The following is a 26,376-nucleotide window of genomic DNA, read 5'->3' as shown; positions in this document are numbered from 1 at the left end:
CAGTGATCTCTGCCTCAGAATTCATACAGTATTTAGTTACTATTTCTAAAAAAATGGCACAGCACGAGTTGTCTTATTTTGCTACCTTCCTGCTAACGTTTCATGCCCTACTATGTTGTGAGTTTCCATACTACACAAAATATTATTATAGTCCAACATAAAATTACCATTTAAATATGTGATAAAGATATAACAATTGTTTGTTTAAAAAGAACCAGTTTTGAGGGGCTGGAGAGATGGCTCAGAGATTATGAGCATCATCTGCTCTTCCAAAGGTCCTGAGTTCAATTCCCAGCAACGTGGTGGCTCATGCCCATCTGTAATGTGATCTGATGCCCTCTCCTGGAGGGCAGCCACACATGTGACAGAATACTGTATAAATAATAAATAAAATCTTAAAAAAAAGAAGGAACTAAAAGAACCAGTTTCGTTTTTAATTGTCTACTTGTGATCTTGGAGTTGTAATAAAATTTAGCAAAACTACTCTCAGAGTATCTCAGTTTAACGCAGCCTTGGAGAATACTTGTTTCTAGAAAAGAAACCAGAGACCTAAACATAAAGGAGGCACCAATTTACAATTGTCAGTTGACAGGAGTATTGTACTTTTAGTTCATTCTCTGACTTATGTAAACCTGACATACAAATCAGTGTGAAATCCAAACTTTAAAAGAGTAAACTATATAAATATCTTAGTCCTGTCATCCATAAAAGCCAAGCTTATAAAACCTACTCAGTCAGTATCCTTTGAACTTGAATTAAATGATAGGCCTAAAAAAAGTTTCTAAAGTCTTGCTATATAAATTTTAAGTTAAAATTTTAGTTAATGTTAATTAATGCTAGCCCTCCAAATCTTAAGGATATTCATAAAATCAACCACATACTAATAAAAAAATTGCCTTTAATCATAAAGTATTTCTGTGTATAAAGATATACTGACAATTGCCAGTTTTAACTATGCTAAAAGAGTCCCATGGCTTAAATTCAATAATACTATGCAGTAATTATAGTATAATATATTAATACATATAATATCCAGAGGTGATATTATAATTTTTGGTTTGTACATTAGGAAGTTGTAGCTCAGACAGTTTAAACAATTCCCAAATTCCTGCTCCAAGTAGGCAGTGTATATGGAACCACACTACTGTAGGCTTCAAAGCTCAGACTGCTGCCTGTCACCTTCCCCCTCCTTCTCGAGCCCTTCTCATTCTGGGAAAACCTCAAGCTACAGCCTAGTCCATCACTGCCTGTGGCAGAGCTCTAGCACACAGATATGTACTTCTGCCTAGTTGTTGCCCCATAAACAGCTACATGTTTGTCTTCTTAGTGTTAAAAGGCAACTGACAGAAGAGTTATTGCAGACAAACCCACTTCTGCTGTCATTAGCTAGAACAATGGGTCAGGCTATAAAGCTAAGTGCACTGTTTTCAATTAGAGCATGAAAGCAACCTTATCAAATAGCAAAACGTTTGTAAAGGCACCAGGGAAGAAAAATTACAAAAGGATATTTAATGTTGCCCAGTATAAAATGTCCTGGACTCTTATATTTAGACATTTCTATAAAAGTTTAAAGATGTGATGGCTTCAAAAATGTTTGAAATGTTGGCATGTTTACAAATATTTTATTCTAAAACAATGCACCAATACAGACTGTATCACAATTAAATTAAATTTCAAATGGAGACTTTCAAGTTACGAATCCTTAGGCGTTCTCTTTACAGTGACAGACCCAAGTTCTCACAGGAAACTTCAATTAAAGTAAGCTGTAAAAAGACGAGGCTCTGATAATAAAATTTTAATACGCATGATACAAACATGAGAGAAAGCAACTTCTTATATAAAGGTAGAAAAAGTTACAATGCAAACCAACCCCATCTTTTCTCGGTTTCATGAACTGACTACATAGACCAGTCACTTGTGAGTGACACCGTGGCAACCAGCTGCCAGAGAAAGGTTTATCTTTAGAACAGGGCCAGAATATGAGTTCCTAGTAGCACATCAGTCAGCAAGACATGTCCGTGACACGGACTAAGTCCCTGCATCAAGCTATATTTGGACGCCTAAAGCCATGCCCTGAACTTGGGATGTTTAGATATCAGTAGTTGAGTTAATACTTCTATTCATGTATTGCTTGCCTTGCATCATCATTCGAAGAATGTTGTAGAATTTTTAGAATACAAAATGACATTAACAAATGTCTGGGTAGTCAAATTCTTTAAACAATCTGGGTAGCCTGTTCCCGACAGTAGTTCCAGGAGCACTATACAAGGCTTTTTCCTGCTCTAAACTGATACCTTACAATTATTTAAACTTAGTATATTACCAATGAATACTCCCATAAAAATGGTGAGATAACAAAGGCATAAATAAAGAATTACACTTGGAGAAAATGCATAAATTATTCATTCATTCAAATATACCATATGAACATAAATTACTGGTTTTATTTTATAATCACAAATAATATAGGAACTAAAACACCATGAAAGAGAATTCTAGGAGTGTTTTCTTTAGAAAGAGATAAAACAGCAATACATTCAATGTCTGCGAGAGAAATAAATGTTTAGTCACGTTTTCTTAAACATCTCAATGCTTATGTCTCCAAGCCTGCGCCAGAGAACAAATGTGTGACCCCAAGATAAAAGTGGGCAAATCGTTTATGCATGGCCCCTTTATGTCCTGATTTCTCCTTTTAATACTGAATGCAGACTGTGGTAAGGCTGCTTCACATTTACGAACACTTGCTACTCTTCCAGCTAACCAGAAGTCAGTTCCTGCAGCCCTATCAGGCGGCTACCAGCGGCCAGGCACTCCAGCTCCTGGGGGTCTGCTGCTTTCTTCTGGCCTCTGTAGGCACTGGCATGATATGGCTTTTTAAAAAAGACTATTTCCTTCCAAATGAAACAATCTCTTTAGAGATGGGCATTGTTTCCTTTGCCAGAATATTTTCAATATGTCGCCAGCTGTGAAGTGCTAAATAAACGGCGAGCTGCAGGCACCACTGCAAAGTGCTTGATAAATGAGGAGTTGCGGGTACATAAAAGTATAACAAATGATTCTGTTAAACAAACAAGGCAAACAGGAAAAAGTCAGCCTTGACTAACTTTTGCAGCACTTCTACAGTGTGGCTGTGTAATAAACATGCTATTTTCTAAAAACATATTAAGCAAAAATTATATTTCTAAGTAATTTCTTTACAATGTTTGCTTTTATTTTCTGCCATTTTTTTTTAATTCTTAAGAGGTTTTTTTTTTTTGTTTTTTGTTTTTTAATGTCTTCAAGAAAATAAAGTTGGTGGATGACACTGGAGGGCCCAGAGTATCTAGAGCCCAGACTTAGAAGGCCAAGGAAGCTTTCTCTGAGGATTTGAATCATGGAGGTAAAGCCAAAGGCAGTGAGTGAGTAGATCCCCATCAGCAGGCTGGGCTACCTGGTCAAGAACATAAGGATCCAGTCCCTGGAGAAAACCTACTTGTTCTCCCTGCCCATTACTGATTTTTGTTCCTGGGAATGTCTCCAAAGGATTTGCTTAGGCAGGCCAATAGACCAGGTTCCAGGATTTTACCACTACTGGAGTGTGGCAATTTGAATCAAAATGGCCCCTGTGGGCCACAGGAAGTGGCACTATTAGGAGGTGTGGCCTTGTTGGAGAAAGTGTGTCTGTCACTGGGGGTGGGCTTAGAGGTTTCAGAAGCTCAAGCCAGGTCCAATGTCACTCTCTCTTCCTGCTGCCTGAGGATCAGGATAGAGAACTCTCAGTTACCTTTCAGGCACCATGTGTGCAGCCACTATGTGCAGCCAGCCTTCCCAACATGATGATAATGGACAAACCTTCAACTACAGCCAGCCCCAAAACAATGTTTCCTTTTTAAAAGTTGTTGTGGTCATGGTGTCTCTTCACAGCAATAGAACCCCTAAGTGATTACAACGATCATGCTGGCCTTGGTGTTACATGCTCCAAGTGGTAGCCACTGTCACTCAAGGGGCCATCAGCTTGGCCAAGCTTTCCATCATCTCTGTGTAAGGTGACAGGCTGCTGTGGCTGTGTGCAAGTGTGTGGTATCCCTGCCACCAAAGGCACTGCCACTATCTCCGCTCCTATGCCCAAGAAGCTGATGATGAGAACTGGTATTGGTGACTGCCACACATCAGCCGGGGGCTGCACTGGAACCCTAGCAAACTTCCCACAAGCCACTTCTGATACTGTCCGTAAGACCTACAACTTCCTGAGCCCCGTCCTCTGGAAAAAGACTGTGTTCACCAAGTCTCCTTATCAGAAATTCACTGACCGTCTTGTGACAATCCATACCAGCGTCTCTGTTCAGAGAACCCAGGCTCCAGCTGTGGCTACCACATAAAAGTAAACTGACTCTGCTTAAAAATTTTGTATATAGTCAAATTGGTATTTCTTCATATAGCAAATATTTACCGGGTACACAGTAATTAATATTGGGTGTTCGATAAAGTAAAACACTAGAATTCAAGAATTATCAAGACTATCATAGAACATGATATAATAAAACATTCATTTTTGGAGGGAATCAAACATCCCTGCCCCACCCCCAAAAAAGGAGGAGGAAAAAACAAAGAAAACTTTGTAAAGGTCAGTAAATTCAAGGAGTAGAAACAGAGCTTTCACTGCTCACTGTCACATCTAACATTCAAGGCTTGAAAATCATGTTTTCCTTAAAAATTGAAAATCCCACCAATTCCAATGACAAGAATATTCATTCTCAAGTTATTTTTACTCTCAAAACTTCTGTCTGGGACTGGAGAGATGGCTCAGCCATTAAAGGCTAGGCTCACAACCATAAAACTTCTGTCTGATCTCTAACTGCCTTAGTACATTTAGTATTGTAAAATCTACTGGCTTATAAATATTATTAGCTATACTTAGTATGGGATGTTTTCCAATTTAGATCTTGCTGGGTGTATATAGTCGTGGTTTAGTGCTGTTGTGGCAAAACAACTTTTAGGAAAAATCCCCTCAATTCTGAGTACTGGCGCAATGGATAAATAGAAACAGGTTCGTTTACAGGGGACCTTTGTCAATGGCTAAAGAGTTAGTTACATAAGAAGTACAAACTGTGAATAAAGTGCTTCAGTAAATCCACACTGATGGACTCACCCACAGGCAGTGAATAAGCTTCCTCCAAGTTCTCTCCAAATCTCAATAATCTTCCTATGCTCAGGAATAGCCACATTCCATAAATGGATGGAAAGAAAGTTGCTACTGACCAGCACTTGCATGGTGTGGCAATGGGACAGCAGTCTGGCAAGGGCAGAAACCCACACTGGGCAGGGTCTAGAATATGGCAGCAGTAGTCGGATGGGGTCAGGAAATGGACTATAAAAACTGGGGGATCAGTTAAGCAAACATGCTGGGGATAACAGCCTATTCAATTTATTGTCAGTGGAGGGAGATACAAATAGTGAAAGAGGTTAGGTTAAAATCAACTCAATCATGTTGGACTTAAATTGAAGGTATAGATTATTAGTGTAAAATTGTGGGGTGTTTTGGGGGGGATTTTATGAGACAGGGTATCTCTGTGTAGCCTTGGCTGCCCTAGACTTACTTTGTAGAATATTCTGGCCTCGAACTCACAGAGATCCACCTGCCTCTGCCTTCCCCAAGTGCTGGGATTATGGGCATGTGCCACCATGCTAGGCTAAACTGTGTTTTTTAATAAAGAATTAAATGCAAGCTATAATGTTTAAGTTTGACCATTGAGATATCTAAGAATAACATTACAGTAGGAATGAACAGTCTTGCTAAAATCTTGGTTTCTAAATGCCGCATCAACTAAAGTTACCAATGTTTCTAACCCTGGCACTGAGAAATAACATGATACATCTGTATACCTTCTCAGGTCAAAAGGAAGGATTCAAAACCAATGGGAGTTGTTTAAGGTTTTACTAAAATCAGCGTACAAGACCACTTGCCAACACTGAGCATTTGAGCATGAAAATCAGGCTGACAGTAACAAATGAAAACGCACAGAATAAGAGAAGTTGGCACTGATGGTAACAGAACAAATACATGCAGGTGAAACTTCTACAACTCAGTAAGATGCTGTGATTGGATCCTTCCCCAGGGGCTACTTCCAAGACGTGTCTGTTATCACCCACCATCCCCACATGACAAGATGTTAATAATACAGTCTGTTTAAATCTCCTGCGGTATGATGCCAACTAATAAACAGAAGAATGATGGAATCTGAAAAATTGCCATTTGGCAAGCATCCGTATACTAGTTAATCCAAGAAAAAAATTCAAAGCACACTAAAACAAGTGGATGAAATGGTATGAGGATATGATATTTTGTTACCCAGTTTTGAAATTACAGTATCACAAAAAGTATCATGACAGGGGCTGGAGGCATAGCTCAGATGGTTGAGTCCTTACCTAGCATGCAAAAAGGCCTGAGTTCAACTCCCAGCACTGCATAAAGCCGAGAGTAGTTGTACACAACTGAACTACATAGTCAGTTTGATGCAGGCCTGGACTACATAAAGACCTGTACCAAACAAAAACAAAAATATCATAACAGATATATGAAAATCAACTTGTAGAAATATAGTAGAGACTACCTTCAGTAAGTGACCAAGGTACAAACCACTGGCATTAAAACAAACTGACACGTGTCATAAGAAAACAATTCTAATGAAAAAAATCGTTTCCATGACAATCCATCCACAATGCTTAATCTGACTGTGTAAATGTAACAAACAAACTCTAATGTAAGAACAACAACAACAAATGGTACAGAATGACTTTTTAAAGAGATACCCAGGCAAGTAAACAGGGCATAGGGTACAAAGGAACTCTTCCAAGCTGAAGATTGTAGACATACACTGGTTATCATGCATAATCCCATACTTTTCAGCTATAAAAGTCATTATTGGAACAAATGTCCAAACTGAAAAGGACAGTGGGGTTCTCTGAATAAACAGTGTATGAAAATTCTTTGTTCTAGTTCTGGCAACTCTTCTCTGTTTGATTTACTTCAAGTATATAATTAAAATTTAAAAGAAACTTTTTATTATATAGATAAAAAATTATTAAATTTACAGCTTGTCATTTTATGGAAGAGGGTATGTATGCTAATTGTTTTTGCTTTTGTTTATTTGGCTGGTCTGGAACTCCCTATGTAGACTAGGCTGGCCTACAATGCACAGAGATCTGCCTTCCCCAGCTTCTGAAGTGCTCAGCCCAAATGGTAATCTTTAACAAGGACAATGATAATAATAAACACAGAGCCCGTTAGCTCCCAAGTCCTGTTCTCAGTGACCCTCAGCACAGCTGTCTGGGTGAGTGATTGCTACTACCTACATTTCACAAGTGGGAACACAGGGAACCCAGTAATTAAGTCATTCACCCCAAGTCATAAATCTAGAGAGCATTATATGGAGATCTGAGAACAGGAAGTCAAGCCAAGACTCTCACTCACTCTGGGATATTGATCTTGTCTATTTAGCAAAGGAGGAGGAGGGTCTTTACTCAGTAAAGAAAAAGTAAAAGGTCTCAAACCTATAGAAACTCTATTTCAGCATTCATTTAGAGATAAGTTGAGAAGATATAAGATAAAAATATATACCACTGGACATCTTTTACTATAGGTTTATGGTAGTTATGTAAAAATAGCAATCACTATAAAAGCAACTGAGATAATTTTAACAACTACAGTTTAAAGAAAGGCTGACTCAAGACTCTGCAGTGGGGTAATCTATAATTTTAAAAGTCTTTTTAGGAACATAGTGATTACATGTGGTTAAAATTGCTAAAACATCTCATATTTACCTTCAATTTTATGGGTTGGGGCTGAAAACAATCTCTTTCTGCCTATTTCACAGCATTTTCACTGTTCTAATTAGCTGCTTACTGATTCCCAAATCTACACTGTATTTCTTGGTCTTCTTGTGTCTAGATCTATATATTTTTCTCTTTTTTTGCAGGCCTCCAGATATGGCAATGAAGAAAGTAATCTGCTCTCTCTATTGAAAGTGTTGCAGTTGAATCAATATAACTATGAAATATAATTCAGAGTCCTATATAGTTATAAACTATTCATTCTTGTATTTGATGGTCCATGCAAAGAAACCACTTTATTATCTAAGAATTGCTTGTTGCAATGTAACTGTCAACAAATTAAAATTGATTTCTAAATATGGCTTAACATGTTTACTTGCAAAATAAATGTTTATGTTCTAGATAAAGGCCCAGTTGCAGCTATAAAAGCTGCAGGTTTAGCCCGAACAAAAGCTCCTAGTGTAAGAGCTGCACAAGGTCATCTTTCGGAGAATGCTGACCCTTCTTTCCTATTAACATAAAGAAAAAAGACTATCTGTCCACAATGGCATCAAACTGGCTTTTGAAAAAATGCTAACCAGATCCTCCACTAGATCACACAGAAAGTGAAGAGAGACAATAAAAACTGTGTGAACTAATATTGTATAGCACAGTGGGACATAAAAGTCCTGTTTCTCCTAGCTGTGATAGCAGCAAGAGTCTGCCATTGGAAATTTCATGAAGTAATATTAACCTAGATAATTTGATGGAAGCCCTGATAAACTTCAGGTGTATTCAGTGACTGCAGCGTCCATTGTCCATTCTGAAGGAGCCTCACGGATAAAGTGCAACAGTCACCCAGATCCAGTTCTCAGATAAATGAAGACACAACACTACCAAGCCTTCTGCAGTTGTATGTTTTAACATCAAAACAGTTCTGGAATCTTGGTAATGACTGGCGTATGATAAGCAATAATTTGTACTCTATGAATGTTTTCATGGCATGGAAAGAAACATCTATTCTTCTTCCATATTCATCTCTCTTGTGTACACAGTATCCCTGAGTTTTATAGAACCCTCAATTTGCTTTTTTCCTTCTGCAGTGATGCTGGGAGAAGTGGCACATTCCTGCAATTTTAGTATGCGGAGCTGATGCAGGAGGCTATCATAAGGCTAGCCCAGCTACACAGTAAAACCCTCTCTCAAAGTAAGTTTATCATAACTTGTATGTGCCCAGTGAGCTTAGGTGAACCCAGTCAGTTTTGACCTGTGACAATACAAAGTATCAGGCAGTACCTAGGAAAACTGTGCTATAATGGGTAGGGAGGTTTTGTTTTGTTTTGTTGTTTATTTGGTTTGTTTTGGGGTTTTTTGGTTTGTTTGCTTGTTTTCATTTTCCAGAGCTGCATCAGCTCATTTCAATAAAATTAAGATTTAATAAAATGGTTAGTTGTTTTGAGGCCCCAGAAAAACATAATATGCAGTCAAAAGCCTATCAGATAGTTCTATCATTTGGTCTATGTTGCCAGGCCCCACTCAGCATCCACCCTGGATTTTGAGCAGCCTCTGGGGCTGTCCTGTCTGCTCTTGTCAGTCTAACTCTTGCTAATCTGGCTGTAGGGCTGGGTGCTATAAGTACTCCATCTCTGCCTTTGATCATCTGAGGGAATGAAGTCAGAAAGAAACAACCACAAAAATCTCATCATGGATGCAGCCAGGAGAGGCTGGGGTTTGACTTCCTGACATTTTTCTCACTAGTACAGGCAAGGAAGATGCTGACCTCCCTTTGGTCGTCATCCTTGAAAAGGCAAGCCTACTGAGGTCAAGATCCACAGAACTAGCCACCAGAGTACAGCAGACGAGATACCAACAGATGAGACAGTGAGGCTAGTATGGGGAGTCTAATTATATACCTGCACCTTCCAACTCTGTAAGGGCCACTTTTTCAATTATGATAGTTCAGTCTTCCTCCATATCAATTACTGCTGAACTGGATCATTCTATTAATACATGGACACAGTGGGAAACCTCCATCCTCTGAAATACAAGTAACTTTTAAAACCATTTCATTTTTATTCATGGTTATGTGTCTAAGTCTGAGCGTATGAATACGGACGCTTACAAAGGCAAGAAGGTGTTGGATCCCTCGGAGCTGGAGTTACAGGTGGTTGTCAGACACCTAGCTAGGCTCCTCTCAAGCCCAGCAAAATAACTTTCTTCCCCTGTTTCTTCCTTCTGGTATCAGAGCCCCACTCTCAGGAAGCCAACAATACTTACTGTCCTCACTTCCTGTTTAAAGCACCCGTTCACTTTCGCTGGGCCAGCATGAACCTGCACCTATGAAGAACACTGACAGCCGCAACGTCAGTCCAGCTGCGAAGCCTGCTGCCCTGTCTCTTGAACTCCTCTCTGGAGTCATTATTTTTTCCCTCACTTATTTATTTACTTTTTTCTTTATAGCCTGATCCAAGCCCCCTCCCTCCTCTCCCCTCCAAGTCCCAACCTTACACCCACTGCTCCCTTTCCCTCTCTCCTTCTCATAGAAGGGGAGGCCCCCAAGAAGTACCAAACAGCACCTTGGTACCTCAGGTTGCAGCAGGAGTAAGTGCATTCTCTCCCACTGGAGCCTGTCAAGGCAGCCCAGTTAGGGGGAAAGGATCAAGAGACAGGCTGCAGAGTCAGAGACAGCCCTACTCCCATTGTTAGGGGACCCACATGTTGACCACATTGCACAGCTGTCACATACATGTAAGGGGTCTAGGCCCAGCCCATGCATGCTCTTCAGTTGGTGGTTTAGTCACTGTGAGCCCCTAGGGGCCCAGTTTAGGTTACTCCATAGGTCTTCTTGTGGTGTCCTTGACCCCTTCCTGCTCCCATAAAGGAAGACATACCCATTCTTAATGCATGTTGTTTTTGAGGTTTCCAGATGCTAGCACTCTCTTGGTTTTCTTTCTCTTTAGACACTTCTCAGTGTTCTCTCTCAGATCTTATTGATTCTTGACCTCATAGCTTGCAGTCCTCCACCTCACTGCACTATTTTTGTTCAATCAGCGCTTTTTTTTTCCCCCCCTTTTCATTACTGGCCTTCACCTAGATGCTTATTCAGACATTTCTCCTAATCGTTACAATCCTTCCCAATTCCACCACCACCGCACCACAAAACCTTTATTCTTACTCTTGTTCTGTACCAATATCCTGAGTGCAACTCCACAGTAAATATTGCCAGCGAGTCTTTCAAGTTAGAAAACTATTAACCTCTCTGCCACCTAGTCCTCACCAGATCCCAGATCATCACCTCTGCTCAAGTTTCCTCCTGGACCCTCAACAGGAAGCTCCTTTTGCCCCCCCACCCCCACCCCGACTCATATCCACACCACAACTATAATAATCATTCCAAAGAAATGACAAGATACTTTGTCCAAAATCCTAGACAAAGCTGGAAAAACAGCTCAGCATTAAAGCACCACCTTGTAAATAAGAGAAGCAGAGTTAAGGTCCCCAGACCCATGGAATGCCAGGTAAGTATGCCCATCTGTCTGTAAATTCAGCCTCTGGGGACTGAGCCAGAAATGTCCCAGAGCAAACTGGCTAGCTTTAGGTTTGATTCAGAGACCATACCTCAAGGAATAAGGTGGAAGAACAAGTGAGAAAGATTCCCACCATCAACCTTGAGCTTCCAGGTACATGAGCAACACATACACACACACACACACACACAGAGAGAGAGAGAGAGAGAGAGAGAGAGAGAGAGAGAGAGAGGAGAGAGAGAGAGAGAGAGACAGACAGACAGACAGACAGACAGACAGACAGACAGACAGACAGACACAGACAGACAGACAGTGAGAGAGAGGTGGGGCAGAGAGGCAGAGAGACAGGCCGACAGAAGGTAAATGAAAATTTGCTTGAAATATACTTAAAATATCCTGATAGCAAATCCTAGACCTATATTTGACCCTTTTTTTTTTTAAAGTCCAATAGGGAGTCTGAAGATGTCTATCTCACTTACACTACCCCTTATTACCTCCTGGTTATACTAGCCTTCCTATTGTTGTTCCTTAAATATGTGAACTCATGCCAGCCTTGGACACCTTAATCTATTATGACCCCTACTCCTCCAGAATATACTTCACTGGGGTCTGTCCTTGACTCACAAACCGAGCAAACAGGTCTATTACTCTTGAGACAGTTCTTCCTTAGCTATATTATTTAAATAGCCCTTGCCTTCACTGATTATTGGCTATGTTGTTACCTGTCATAGTTTATCACATAAATGTATTCATATTTGCATAGTTGTAAATATGCCTAGACACACATGAACATTCAAACGTGTTCACTCTCTCCCTCAAATTGTTGATTCCATGAGGGTGGTTATCCACTTTACTGAATATTCTATTCCCACTGTCTGGAATAATGTATGTCTCAAAGAAAGAATTGAATAAATTATTTGTAACTGATTCAATGAAGGAAAGAAGTAAATTTGACTTTTGTCCATTGCAATCAAGGACACTGTTGATGACCAAGCTTCCTTACCAGAAAGTATTCATTACTTGAGGTCATGTTGAGTCTCCGTGTGAAAAAGAGAAAAAGGAAAGAAAGAGAAGGAGAGGAGAAGAGGGAAAAGAGAGGCAGACTATTAAAATAGTGTTCAGATTTTAAAATAAAGTTCTACAAGGAAAGAGAGGAAAGAAAGAAGGAAGGAGGGAAGGAAGGAAGGAAGGAAGGATGGATATATACTATACTGCAATTTCAAGCCAATCGTCAAAGCACAGTAAATAATCAGTTATGCACAGGAATTAGCATTTAGTTGTATGATAAAAATCAACCTCCAGCATTTAGCAGGGTACACGTTTTATTAAAAATCAGAGAGAGTACATTTGGGGAGAATTTGTAAAAATTATTCAAAGAATCTAGACATAGCCTTAAAAGACACTAACCAACCTACCTCTTTCAAAAGCTTCCAATTACACATCTAATAGAGAATGAAGTCTAATGCCATAGTCAGATTCACGCAATTAAGTATGTTTATTAAACACATACTAGAGAAATTTAGACAACTGCCAAAGCAGATGAGTCTTCAACTATCTCACACTACAAGTAAAATATGCTTAGCTTTGCTGAGGCCACAGGTTCAGGGCCAGTGGGAATGTAGCTAGTATAATGCATGAAACCTACTGCTATTCACTGTGGGAGAGCTAAAGTAGCACTATCATCAACCTCTGCCACAAAATATTTAGAATTGGTGAAAACATGGAAAACATTTTATATGCTTACAATATGTAATTGAGAAACTAAACAGATGCATAAGCCAATTTATAGAGTAAAGAATGTCTTAGGCTTCTCCTCTTTACTCTCTACCCCTTTTTCCAAAAAGTTCAAGTCATTGCTTAAAATGATTATTAATCTACTTCTCCATAAGCAATAATTCAAAGGATTTAAAATTGATGAACAGATCTAAAATCTCTATCATCCTCTGCACTCCAATGGAAAACTGTGTTCCAGGAAGTTTCTTGCTTGTCTGGGCTTAAAGTTATCTTTGCCAAACTCAAAATCTCATCAGCTCACTAGCACAGTCATTTCTGAAGGAAATAGATGCTGCTGTTGAACGCAAAGTTGTAGAAAGTCAACCCCTCGTACATGGCTATTCAAAAGTACTACTAGCTCTGTCCCACTTTTTGTACTTGTAACTAGCAAGCACTTCCCTGTTTCTTTTAAATACAATTTTATCAACTTGTTCCCAAGAAAACCCTTTGCTTGGTCATATTACTCACTTGCAGCTACCATTCAATTTCTTTTCATACTGGTTATCTCTTAAATAGGGTGTTAACCCACTGTTCCTACTTATCGTGTTCTTTGTTACTTTTTTATTTATGACAAAATACATACAATGTAGAATTTACTACCTTCACCCTTTTTACAGTACAGTTAAGTCCATTTATGTGGCTGTGTTTCTATCACCAAAATCTATTTCCAGAATAATTTTCACCCCATGAAACTGAAATCAGTGTGTATCAATTATACAACAATTCTCTCCTCTTATTTCCACCCGTTCTTCTATCGTCTTGAGTTTTGACTACTCTGTAAATATCTCACATTTGCAAAATTATACAGTATTTTATTGGTAGGTGCATTTATTTCACTAGGCATTGTATCATCAAGAATGAAATATGTTGGGCATAGTGTCAGAATTTTCCTCCTTTAATAGCTTGAATAAACAGCCTGGCACACTGGTCCACACCTGTAATCCCAGCACTCAGGAGGCAGAGGCAGGTGGATCTCTGTGAGTTTGAAGCCAGCCTGGTCTACAAAGCGAGTGCAGGACAGCCAAGGCTACACAGAGAAACTTTATCTAAAAACCCACAAAAAGAGAAAAAAAATGCACAAAAAACAAAAACAAACCCAAAACCCAAACAATTCACTGATTTAATATTTCATGTTTTGTTTGTCCATTCACATATCAATTAATTACACTGAATCTTTTATGTGTTTGCATGCTCACATGTGTGTCCCCTTACCATAGCAACATTTAAATTAATTTCTTGAAAGTTAATGATTTGCCCCTTGCCAAATCTAAGTTTTTGAGGTTGAATATTTTATATCATATTTCTCTACATCCAACTATAATACTAACCACTTTTTGTCTTTCTCTATCTTGCACTATAGGGAGAGAGGTGTGCCAGAAGAAAAAAGAAATTCTTTACAAAGATTCATGCAGTGTAAAGAGAATAATGGATGAATGATATCACTGAGCCAGGAGATGAAAATAAACCTGAGTTAAGAACATGTGCAGCTCAGAAGGTTGGCGGCGGCTAAGATGGCAGATGAGGAGGAAGACCCAACCTTTGAGGAGGAAAATGAAGAAACTGGAGGAGGAGCAGAAGGTGGACAAGGGAAAAGAAAGAGACTTTTCTCTGAGGAATTAGTGTAGGGTGTATGGGTTTGGGGACGACCATAATCCTTACACCGAATCAATGGATATTCTTGAAGACCTTGTCATAGAGTTTGCCACTGAAATAACTCACAAGGCAATGTCGACTGCAAGACAAGGTCGAGTGCAAGTGGAAGATATTTTCTTCTTGATTCTAAAGGACCCAAAGAGGTTGGCTAGTGTTAAAGATTTACTATGAGTGAGGAACTGAAACAGGCTAGAAAAGCCTTTGATGAAGCTAACTATGCATCTTGACACTGTTGTAATTTCTGAAATGTTTCGTGTTTTCTATGGAAACAATACACCATAATTGTTCCCAGAAGAAATATTGTGGTGGCTAAGCATACAATGAAAGAAGTCTTCAATTTTAGACATATAACTTGAGCCCTTCATTGCCTGCCTTTATCTGAGTGTATCTGACTTGCTTTCTGGGTTTTCATGACTCCTAACTTAAAGTACTGCAAACAATGCAGTTCCATCTGAAAGGGGGAAGCAGTGTTTATGCTCTAGATAGACATGTGCATTCCAAGCTGGATACATCGCTCACTGCATGCCGTGCAATATAAATGTCCTTTTGAAGTTTGTGAAGCCAAGGTGTGTGCTTTATGTATCTCAAGTTTTTAGATGACAGTGGCGGGAGACCTTATTAAAGGTAATGGACTGGTTTGTGTTTCTTTTAAGGAACTAAGTTCTTGTAGGAATGTTTACTTGTCTTAATCATTTGTTTTTATAGTCTTTTCTAGAGTGCACTTTTTTTAAGGAACTGATATTTGCTAGGTATTAGTGGACCTCATCTTCCCCAATGACAGTAAAGCTAAAAGCAAATGCCTATAGCATAGGAATGGCAAAGCATATAAAAGCGATGTTGGGACAGGCGCCTCTGGAGATGGTCTACTGCCGTGAGTGTAAGGACTTCCATTGTGAAGATAAGTATGTGGCTATGCGAGCCATTTCTGTAGTCAGGATATGTAGCCCTTGTGTGTATTTAGCTTCCTACATTAAATTATTATGCTAATTAGCTTATAATAAGGATTAAAGTTGCATTCAAAGAGGTTACTGAATGTTACTCTGGACCTTACTGGTGCTTCTTAACATCTCTAAATGACTGTTTGCAGAAATAATAGCTGTTTAATCTACTCACACAGGAATTAAAAAACAAAGAATTAAACGTGAAGAAAAAAAAGAACATGTGCAAAATATACACTATATCCTTAAGGACAGCTACATGCAAATAAGCAAAAAAAATACAATTAGTCACTGGTCCTATACACACAAAGCCCACGCTGGAGTGCCTTCGTGCTTATTAAGACCAAAACTGCAGCTATTCTTCACAAGGACGTCGAGTTCCCTGCCAGCTCACACAGCCATCCACCCACTTCCTGAAAACATTCCCCTCTCTAGATGGCACCATCCTTTTTGTTCTTTAAGGGCTAAGCCATCTTTGCAGCCCTCCACTCCTTTTTGCTTTGCCGTGTATCTCTCTGAAGGCTGCTACCCATTTCATTAGTCAGACCTTGTCTTCCTGCCAGTATTCACTAAGGCTGTTTTCTCTTTCCCTTTCTTTCAAAAATTGTCAGTTCCTATGCCACTCCTTTACAGACATACACAACAGTTCTAGGGATTAAGAAGGGCGTTCCACATGATTCCAGGAGGTTCACCACTGGGCTATTCAGCGTCTTTTCATTTTGAGATAAAGTCTTGGTAAACTGAACTTATTCTGTGACCCAGACAGGCCTTGAACTTGTGAAAACTGGGGTTGAAGACTTATGTCAGCAGGCTTGCTCAGTTCCTACCTTTTAACTACTACATATTTCTTTTAAGTAATAAGTTTATTGTGTTGATTAGTACTTAAAAGCAATGAGATAACATTTGTTTTATGCTCTTAAAAAACTTACTGCATAAAATAAAAAGGAGTTGAAGGTAGAAATAAAAACTAAATTCCTTTCTATTACTTTCAAAGAGGTACTAACAATCCTTTTTGTGAGACTTATCTAGAGTCTTAACTTAAAATTATTAATTGCAGTAAATATCTAATGAAATGATTATTTAAAGGCCTTCTGGCCAGTAAAACTTGACCTTTAAGGCATGGAAGTAAATAAAAAGCTAGATAACGTGTGTGTGTGTGTGTGTGTGATTTCCCCTATTTTTTATCTATTCTTCTAAACTATGACTTTATAAATACAACATACATTTCAGAATAACAAAAATGTAAAAGCTTTTAGAAATGAATCAGTGTAATCACATATAAACTGAAAATGTGGCTAATACCTTTAAGCTTTTCATTACATTTCCAATTTATATTATGTCCATTATAGTTGATTTTAAAATGCTAGCAATCAGTTGAATAGGGAGCTCAAGTAAGGGTAATCTTTACTTGAAAAGAAAATGCTTTCTTCAGTAGACTATCTTTAGAGAGAAAACAGGATTATTTTTAATTGTCTTATTTAAAAACAGCTATATTTATTCCATGTAAAGTAGAATTTAATATAGTGAAATTCTGTCAATATCAGAACTATATTCACAGAGTCTCATACCCATCCCCTTCCCAAAGCAATATTGGTAAAGCAAAATTCATCACATTTCTATATGTAACTGATTCCCAACTGCTGGGGAAATGGTAAAAGGAAGCAAACAAAAATGTGATGCCCAAAAAACTGTTGTTTTCCCAGCTAACCCACCCCCAACAGTGAACGTGAACAATGCTCACTTTTTGCCTTCTTCAATAGATTCTGCCACTGTTCTCCACGCCTGAGTATCCCTCGAGTTTATGAACACAGGAAATGTAGGCTCACTCAAGCAAACAGTGATAGAGTAAGGATAAGTCACAATCTTAAAATAACACTTCTTCACCACAACAATTTTTTCATTCAACAAATTTTATACTGGAAAACTTGTTATATGAAAAAAACAAGCCTCAAAAAAATTCAGTTCATGTGTTTCAATAGACTACAAATAATCAGCTTTCCACAGTACGGAGAGGGATGTGATAGGCAGCGGGTCCCTGTGCCTTCTGAGAGAGGCCTTTGTAACTATTAGAAGACTACAACTATACCAAAGTTATATCTAATCTACAAATTCAAAAGGTAAGCAGTCCTGACAAGTCAGCATATGCAGCACGCCCAGGTCTCCAAACTCCAGGGCCATGAAGTAAAAGAGAGCATGTCAAGAGAAACAGGAAATAAGAAAAATAACAAAACCAAAACAGACCTGAGAAAAAGTTCTGGAATTACATAATACAGGATAACTACACTACAACACCGAGACTGACACATCAACCAAAGACCAGTTATGATGTGGACCTAGACCCACTGCTCCGATGTAGTAGCACAGTCTCCTTGTGGATCCCACGTGTGGAGAGCAGGGACTACTTCAGACATGCACTCTGGCCACCAAACTTAGATCACTTCCCCCTGACAAGGCAGCCTTGCCAAGCTACAGAGGAAGAGGTTACAGGTAGTACAGATGATACTTGATAGGTTGAGGTCAGATGTTAGGGAAGGAGGGCTCCCCTTTCTGAGTACTAAGGGAGGGAGGGAGAGGAGAAAATGGAGGGACGGGTTATTGGGAGGGAATGAGGGTGGGGTATACAATCAGGATGTGAACAAGCAGGTAACTTATATTGCTAATCCCCCTATATGGAAATAGCTCTGAGACTGGCTGAGACATGAATGTCTACGCATAGACAATGTTTCTTGTTGGCTACAGAACTCCTATGAATTACTATTAGAAGCCATTCTTCATATGGTATGAATGAAGATTTACAGACGTCTTTTTTTTTTTTTTCTGCTCATATAAAGAGCAGAAAACTAGCCTTAATTGATCTATGCATCACTCACACTTTATACACTTACAATTTTAGGACTGTACAATGCTTATGAGAAATTATATGTTTTCAGAACAAAAGAACCAGACACTGACATTGGATCAGACCTGACAGGATTCATGCCTCTCAGCATGCTGGACACAGACATCTTGTATCCCTCATGTTCCTGCACCAAGTGCTTCAATTGCTGTTCCTCATCAGAACAAGACAGCTCCCAAGACACTTTCAAAGAAAGGTTTCAGTCCCAATTGGTCCAGCATTTCAGACCATTCCACACAGGACTCTAATTAAGTCTGGAATTTTTCAACATTTAGAAACTGGACCACAAATGTTATTCCTAGCTTGTTGAACCATTTCCCTAACTTTATTTGGGCCCCTACTAGGTAGTATTCGCCCCCAATCAGCCAGAAGAAACCTTAAGAGAATGACGCTCCATTTCCTTTAAAGGGAGTTGGGTAGGGTTTTGGTTGCTTTCTTGGGCTACAGAGGATTATTATCAATGGGAGTTGGTTACAAGTTATTATTGGTCTTATTTAGAGAGAACAAGGTTAGACTCAGCGATGTCTCTCTTTTCCCTTATCTTACATTCTTAGGTTTGGAGATAGGGGTTGAAAAGAAAGAAGGGGGGCATATAGAAATATATAGGGAAGATAGAACAAAAAGTAGCTTAGTGAATCTACTCCTCAATGCCTCAATTGTCACTCACAAGGTTATTTTTAATTCACTGGTATAGAATTTTGTATATAGATGCAAAAGTTTAATTCGATACAGTGGTATAGAATTCAAATGTAAGTTTATTTTTCACATTATTTATATATATTTCTACTCTAATATGAGGTATTATACCCATATAACTCAATTTAATACAAGGTATATTTCCAATATTTTGAAGTACTATTGCAGGCTATTTAGGATAAATAAGTTACACAAGTTGATTATTAGCTGATCAGATCATGGTCATGTCAATTGCTGGTTTACTTTTATCACAAGAATATACATTTTAGGTGCAACATACAGATATGATTCTATAGAAAGATACGGTAGGATAGTTAGATAAGGTCTTCAAAAACCTCAGAGGCATGCAGAATATGTCATTTTTAAAATGTTTTTATTATTTTAAAGATTCACTGACAATGTGACAGGTTAACTCCTGGCAACACTCAGCCTACCTTAAAGAGGATGATGAGCATCAAAGAACCTCCTTATGGAGATGACTTCAAATGTGGCAAACCAGACACTGGGCAATGGTCCTTGTTTCTGCCATACGCAGAATTCTGCCCAAAAAAAGCAAGCTTGGATGCAGGCATAGTCGATAGGGTAAGCAAATCCACAATAGTTCCTGTCTCACAAATATGTCTGTCAGATATACTGGACTAGAAGGCTGAAGAACATATTAGAGAGTTTTGGGTGACTATTCAGGTAGAAAACTGTCTCTGTTATCTTTTCATTTGGAAAGCTACTAACCTGCACCCCCAGCATACTCAGGTAATCAAGTTTATTCCTACTCAAGTCTCTGAAGGAGTTGAAGACCAGGTATTTTAGTTTTACAGTTAAGCTTAGTTGCTTAGGGGTTAAGATGTTTTTAGGTCTAGATAGATGTTTTAAGTTGATAATGACAAGATGTGATAAAGATTGATTTGCATTCAGAATTTTAGATGCACCAAGATAGGAAAGGTGTTTTCTTCAGGGCTGTCAAATACAAATAGCCAAAACACTAAGCATGTAACATTTATATAATTCCTGATGGTGTCATGGTTCTTCTTGCTATAGATAGCTTATTGTATATATGTATAATAATATAAACGTATATGTAAAAAATAAAAAATGTTTTTTTAAAAAGTTCTGGGATGAAGAAACACAGGAAGTAAAATGCTAGCAAGTGCTTGGGAGGCTGGCGCAGAAGATCTGAAAATTCAAGGCCAGCCTGAACTATATAACATCTTGTCTACATAAATAAATATTAGAAACTTCTGATTGAGAGGGTGCTCTGAATTCAGGATTTTAGGATAAAAAGGAAAGGTATGGCTATAAAACAAAGGATATACTTTACATGAGATACAGGGGTCTGTGATGGCTAGTTTTATTAGTTTTGTTTTGTTTTTAAGATAAACTCTTCCATTACAGCCAAACCTGGAACTTGTGCTCCTCTTACCCAGTCCTCGGAGTCCTGCACCACCATATCCAGAACAAAGTGCTTACCTGGCATGTGAATTGATTATGAAGTACGTGTCCTACTTTCCTGGCAAAATGTACATCGATCCCCTAAATGACAGCTGACAGAGTGAACCAGCAACACCTTTGTGTCACAGAAGCAGCTTTGAATACTAATAATTGAATTCCTTTTGTTAGTAGTACAAATAAACGATGTCATCTGTCAATTCTGAAACTAGACCCCGCCTTGGGGAACAGGCCTTCCTTGCCTAATGTACTTTTGGGGCACAATGAAAACCCAAACTTATATTGATGGTTTTTACTGACAACAGCTTTCTAAAACTAGCAGCATTGCACACAGGATCAAAAATACTAAAACCTGATCTGCTAAGCAGGATTTGCTAAGCAGCTTATTAAGAACTTTCTTTCTTTAAATGTGCAGTATTAATTATAATTACTAATATCCTCAGAACTATTAATCTAGCACAACACTGTCCAGTGAAACGTGACAAGGTAAATGTCATGGAATGCAGTCCTCCTCACCTTCCTTAACCTATGCTGGCAGGCCTCTATTACCTATCTACCCCACGGTTCCTTCAATACGCTCTCAGCAGTGACTGTAGACCATCCTTTAAGCAGCTGGTAGTAGATCTTCACTAACAGACCACGGGTAGGGCAGGAACAAAGAGGCATTCTCCATCTGAGTAGCTTAGTCTGGGACAATGCATTGTTCCTAATAAGCACTAATCAAAGACTCCTCTGCATGAACCAGTTCAATAAACACCCTTGAGCCCAATATGCAAGCAAGCAAACAAAAACGTGCAAGCGAAACACTCTGAACACCCTCTAAACACAAGGGCTAAGTTTCCAGTCCTCTTGTAAAATGTTTCTAGAACCCATAGTGTTCCACTCTTCCCATTTTATCCACACAATAGCAATAACCTTCTTGTTAGGGTATGGTGAATAAATCTTTCTACAAACACTTGTCTATTACAAGCCTTTCTTAGAGGCTTCAATAATGTCTAATATTTAGTGTTGCTGACAAAAGTGTCACATGAACTGCTATATCCTACACACATGGTAAACACTACTACTCATAACTGTAATGCCATACTCCAAGAATACCTTTTCTTTGCTACTGAGACCACATACAAACCAACAGCTTCCTTTAGTCAGAAATTTCCAGGCTCACTGGCACAGGTGTAAGAGCAGAATCTCACTTGGCATTCCAAAGTTGTTTAACCACCATGGTCACATTCGCCTCACAGAAACAATAACAGGAACAGATCCACTGAGCATGCTTGGCGCTCAGCACTGCTCTCAATGCTCAGCCTTCTAGATATGGTTGACAGCCTTAACTTATCATAGAACTAAAACACAGAAATAAACATTCAGTAACCTATCACATACATTAAAAGAAATCACAGGTCTGGCTTACAAATTGTGCTTATTCAAAGAATTTAACACTTAAAGGTGCCATTTTAAAAGAGTCATTTACTCCTGTTAAGTATGCTAAACTGTATATCTCTGGCTTTCTTATTTCTAAGAAAATGTAGAGCTTCCACAAAACAAAACTAGCTCCCTAGATAAGTGTGTCCATTTTATCAAACTCCTATAATACCATCATTCAGGTAGTATTTAACCAAGAATTTTTATGTTGCCATTTAGCTTTTTCATCTGTGTATATGAAAAAAAGAAAGAAAGAAATAAAGAAAGAAAGAAAGAAAGAAAGAAAGAAAGAAAGAAAGAAAGAAAGAAAGAAATGCTGGTAACACTCCTCAGGGAAAAAAGCTTGATACTTCCTTTTAGTAATGCCATGTTTACTGTAAATAGACAAAGTATTCTGTTGCTGGGTACCACAAAAATGCTACTGGATCTCCAAGTTTTATGTTTTGAGTAGCTCTGACAATAATGCCAAACAGTGTGCACTTGGCCCATCTATGTTGTCCATTTCAGTCTCTATGTAAAACCCACAGTCACCTAGAAAAGGTCAGTGACTTCTACCAATATTTAAAAATCCACCCACCCTAACACACCCAGAAGAAAAACCTCACCATAAAGAGGATGCATATGGAGAAAAGATTTATAATGAGTCTTACTTTAGGAATTCAAGGGCTGTGGCCAGTAATTTTTCACTTGTATGCAATATTTTTTAAAAATTGCTGTCATAACAGAAAGAAAACACCCAAGATCATTTTTTCTGTTTAGGTTTATTTACACTAGAAAATAGCAATTATTACATTCCTAAATCTCTCCACTCTCTGAATTAAGGATTCTTGAAATTGCTTTAAGTTAAACTTTTCTAAATGTTTACATATCTACTCAATTAATTAAAAAAACCTTTAAGCATGGCTGAACGTTTTAGTTTATACAGAACTACTAAAGAGACAGCACTTGCTAAGAGCCCATCTGCTGTGTCACGAAACATTTCATTTACATTATACAAGAGTCGCATTCTGTGAGTCACTTTCATTATTTTAATTTTTAATTATTTTATTTGTATAGGTGTTTTACTGCATGCATATCTATGCATTAAATGCGTGTCGACAAGAGGGTATTGGATCCTCCAGAACCGGAGTATCAGATGGTTGTGAGCTGCCATGTGGGCACTGAGAATCAAACCTGCGTCCTCTGAAGAGCAGCTAGTGCTCTTAACCACTGAGCCATCTCTCCAGCCCTGTGAGCCAGCTCTTAAATTATAACACTTGGATGTCCATATACTTTCAGTAGCATGCCACATCTACTTCCAATTTTAGCAAATATTCAAGTATAATTAAAGATGGGCCCATTTGTGCTATACTTTAAATTTTCCTTTTCTTTTTAGTTTTGCTTTTCGTTTTTGGATTTTCTTATTACAATGTCATATGTGTACACACAATGTATCTTGATCCTACGCAGCCCCAACAGCTCTTCTCACACAGTCCACTTTCCTTTCTAACACCTACTTGCCAATCTTCACGGACTGTGCCAGACACCACCTTCTGTAAATAATCTTAGTAATGAGCTAACCACTCCCTTCTGTGAACCAGCCCCATACTCTAGCCTTAACTAGACTGTGTACATATCACCTTCTACTGTAAGCACTTTGTCTCCTCTACACAGTTTACTTGGTGTAGCCCAGACCCATGCCTAACTCAATTTTAATCCCGAGGATCGAGTGCAATACTTGCTTGGCACAAAATATAGAATAACATGTAACATGAATTATCATATGCACAACTGGTAATTATAGATTATGTCAGTACCTTATGTAATGAGGTACTTTCAAATAAGTTAGCATTTCGTATCATTTGGCAGCAAAATATACAAAATATATCCAGCCCCACCAACACACCCAGCTGTAACTCCTCCTTTTCTTCCGCTTAGCTCGCTTGGCCACAGCTGCCTCAGAAATGCCTACCTTTCAGATCTCATCTTTGTGCTTTGCCTTCCTCTCTTATGTTAAGCAACCTCAACCAACTGAACATGGTAGTCCCTTTCACTAAAGTTACATTCACTTATTATTTCCAGTGTACAGTCTTATAAATTAAGTTTTATTAGTACCAGCATTGTTGGCAATTAGGTTAAACAGTCATCTATTTCATCCATTTCTGTTTTCAATTAACTGTCATTTTAAGTTCATAATCTTGCAAAGCAAGAGTTTTTCAGAAATGTATATATTACAACATGACATAAGTATTTGATGAAATGGATGTGGAACATGGTGTTTTCAACAGGCACTGTACTTTAGCCATTCGTCACACACTGTTGAGTATCAGGCTGGAAGGGCCACTGCTCGAGCCACAGCTACCTAAAACACACACTGAGAATGAATGTGCATGGATATTTGCCACACACACACTTTCTTTTTATATACTTAACTCATCAATATTGAACTTAGTATTTTTTACATTCATTCTAATATCTACTTTCAGTCGTTTTCAAAGCTTTTCAAAAGACCACTTGCTTTCTAACAGAAATCTTAAGAGAAAAAGAAATAACAACAAATCAAACCATAACTCTGCAGGTTCGGCAATACCCAGCCTTGCATTGCCCTTTAATAACCACGAGTTGAGAGATTCAACCCCATCTATGTAAATTTTTAGTTGAGAATTAATTGCCCGAATCCTCCACACAGCTTTTCATTTTTCCATTTCCTTCCCTTGGGGTATCTGTGCTAGGAAGGACTTGGCCACCACTTCTCTCAGGCAACTTTACCCCTAAGAGAGTGGGGGGGGGGGGAGGTTAAGCTCTCTTTTTAAAAAAAAAAAAAAAAGCAACCAACTTGGGTTAGATAAGTTGGGGAAGCAATTTGGACTTAACAGCAAATCATTGCTCTGTCAAAATATAAAATAAGGAGATGGACTAGAGTGAAAGCTTGAGGAAAAAAAGAAGGGGATGTTTACCAAGCCTTAAACTACAAGGAAAGAAACCAGACATGCTCTTATAGATTATAAATGCTCTGCTCAAAACAAAGTCACTAGCTGCGACGCACGAAGACTTCTGAGGACAGTGTTCTTCTCCTGTGGAGATTTATTAATACACAAAATAGATTCTTCATTCTGAGCCTTATCTTGTGAGTAAGGAGGAAGTGAGATTTTTAAAAGTCATTTGATAATACTTTAGAACACCGTAAGTGACATGAAAACAACACGATACACAGATCATGAATGTCAGAAAACCAGAGAGTAGAGAAGGAAGTAGACCACAATGGAAGAGTAGAAAGGGACAAGGGAGTTAGCCAAAGGGACTTCTGTGTCTTCACACTGTGAAACAAGAGTAGCCAGTCTAATTTGGATGGAAGTAGAGTAGATAGGCCAATAGAAATGATAAAAAGGTGACCATGACCGAGGATTGGTTTGGGTGCAGACCACTGTCTTAAAGTGCTCTGTGAAGACTTTAGTTGGCTTTTTTCTTTCCTTTCCTTTCCTTTTCTTTCTTTCTTTTTTTTTTTTTTTTTTTTTAAACTCTGAGCCACTTTAGGGTGCTGAACAGTTCAGATTTATATTTTAAGTAAACTATTCTGCTAGGTGAAGAACAGAAGACACAGGACACAACACTATAATGAGGAACAATAAAGCTCTCGCCACAGATACACTCCTTCGGCTTATTTCATTTAAGGCGGTTACTTAGAGACACTGTAGATCTCTACTAGAAAGGTTATGAAATGCTGTCCCTTTGTAAAACCAAGGTTACAAGCCTACAACAATCTACGTAGGTAAAATAAATAAGAAACACAGACAGAAGCATTTTTCACATCTCCTTTTGACCTTGAAAAGTTTTTTCCCAAAGGAAAAGAGATTCCAGATGTGACAATCGGTCATGCAGTCTGTGCCCTGGCAGAATGCACCTCAGTGAGGCTTCCCTCCCCTCCCAGAGGACCCCAGCTAGTTTTTCACTTACACGCCTACCTTTGTATGCTGCCACTTCCAGATGTTATCATTAAAAAAACTAGTAAATTATTTGTTTTTATAAAAGTCTGTTCAGTCTTTTAGTCTCATGATTCAAACTTTAAAAAAAAAAAAAATGCCATAACAATTGTTTGGCATTTGTAAAACAGAAATGTCAAAAAAGGGATAGTTTAGTTAGCTGATACTGAAAAAGAAAAAGAAAATAAATTGAATGAACTTTGGAAATTGCTTAAGTATTAGTAACTCCGTAGCATTAGTGTCTGAGCCTAGCCACAAGCTTTTTGTGCTGTACAAAATTA

General features: G+C 38.5%; 1 protein-coding gene and 1 pseudogene across 2 annotated transcripts in view; one reads left to right on the top strand and one right to left on the bottom strand.

Annotated features, from left to right (window-relative positions):
* Nucleotides 1-26,376, bottom strand: part of Stim2 (stromal interaction molecule 2) — a 130,768-nt gene that overhangs the window by 27,605 nt on the left and 76,787 nt on the right. The gene's annotated exons all lie outside the window — the stretch shown is intronic.
* LOC127205864 (transcription initiation factor TFIID subunit 13-like) lies at nucleotides 14,600-14,968 on the top strand (annotated as a pseudogene).

This window comes from Acomys russatus, chromosome 22 (genome assembly GCF_903995435.1).
Source record: "Acomys russatus chromosome 22, mAcoRus1.1, whole genome shotgun sequence".
Taxonomy (NCBI): Eukaryota; Metazoa; Chordata; class Mammalia; order Rodentia; family Muridae; genus Acomys; species Acomys russatus.
The sequence above is the reverse complement of the archived record's forward strand: the minus strand, read 5'-3'. Positions and strand labels throughout refer to the sequence as shown.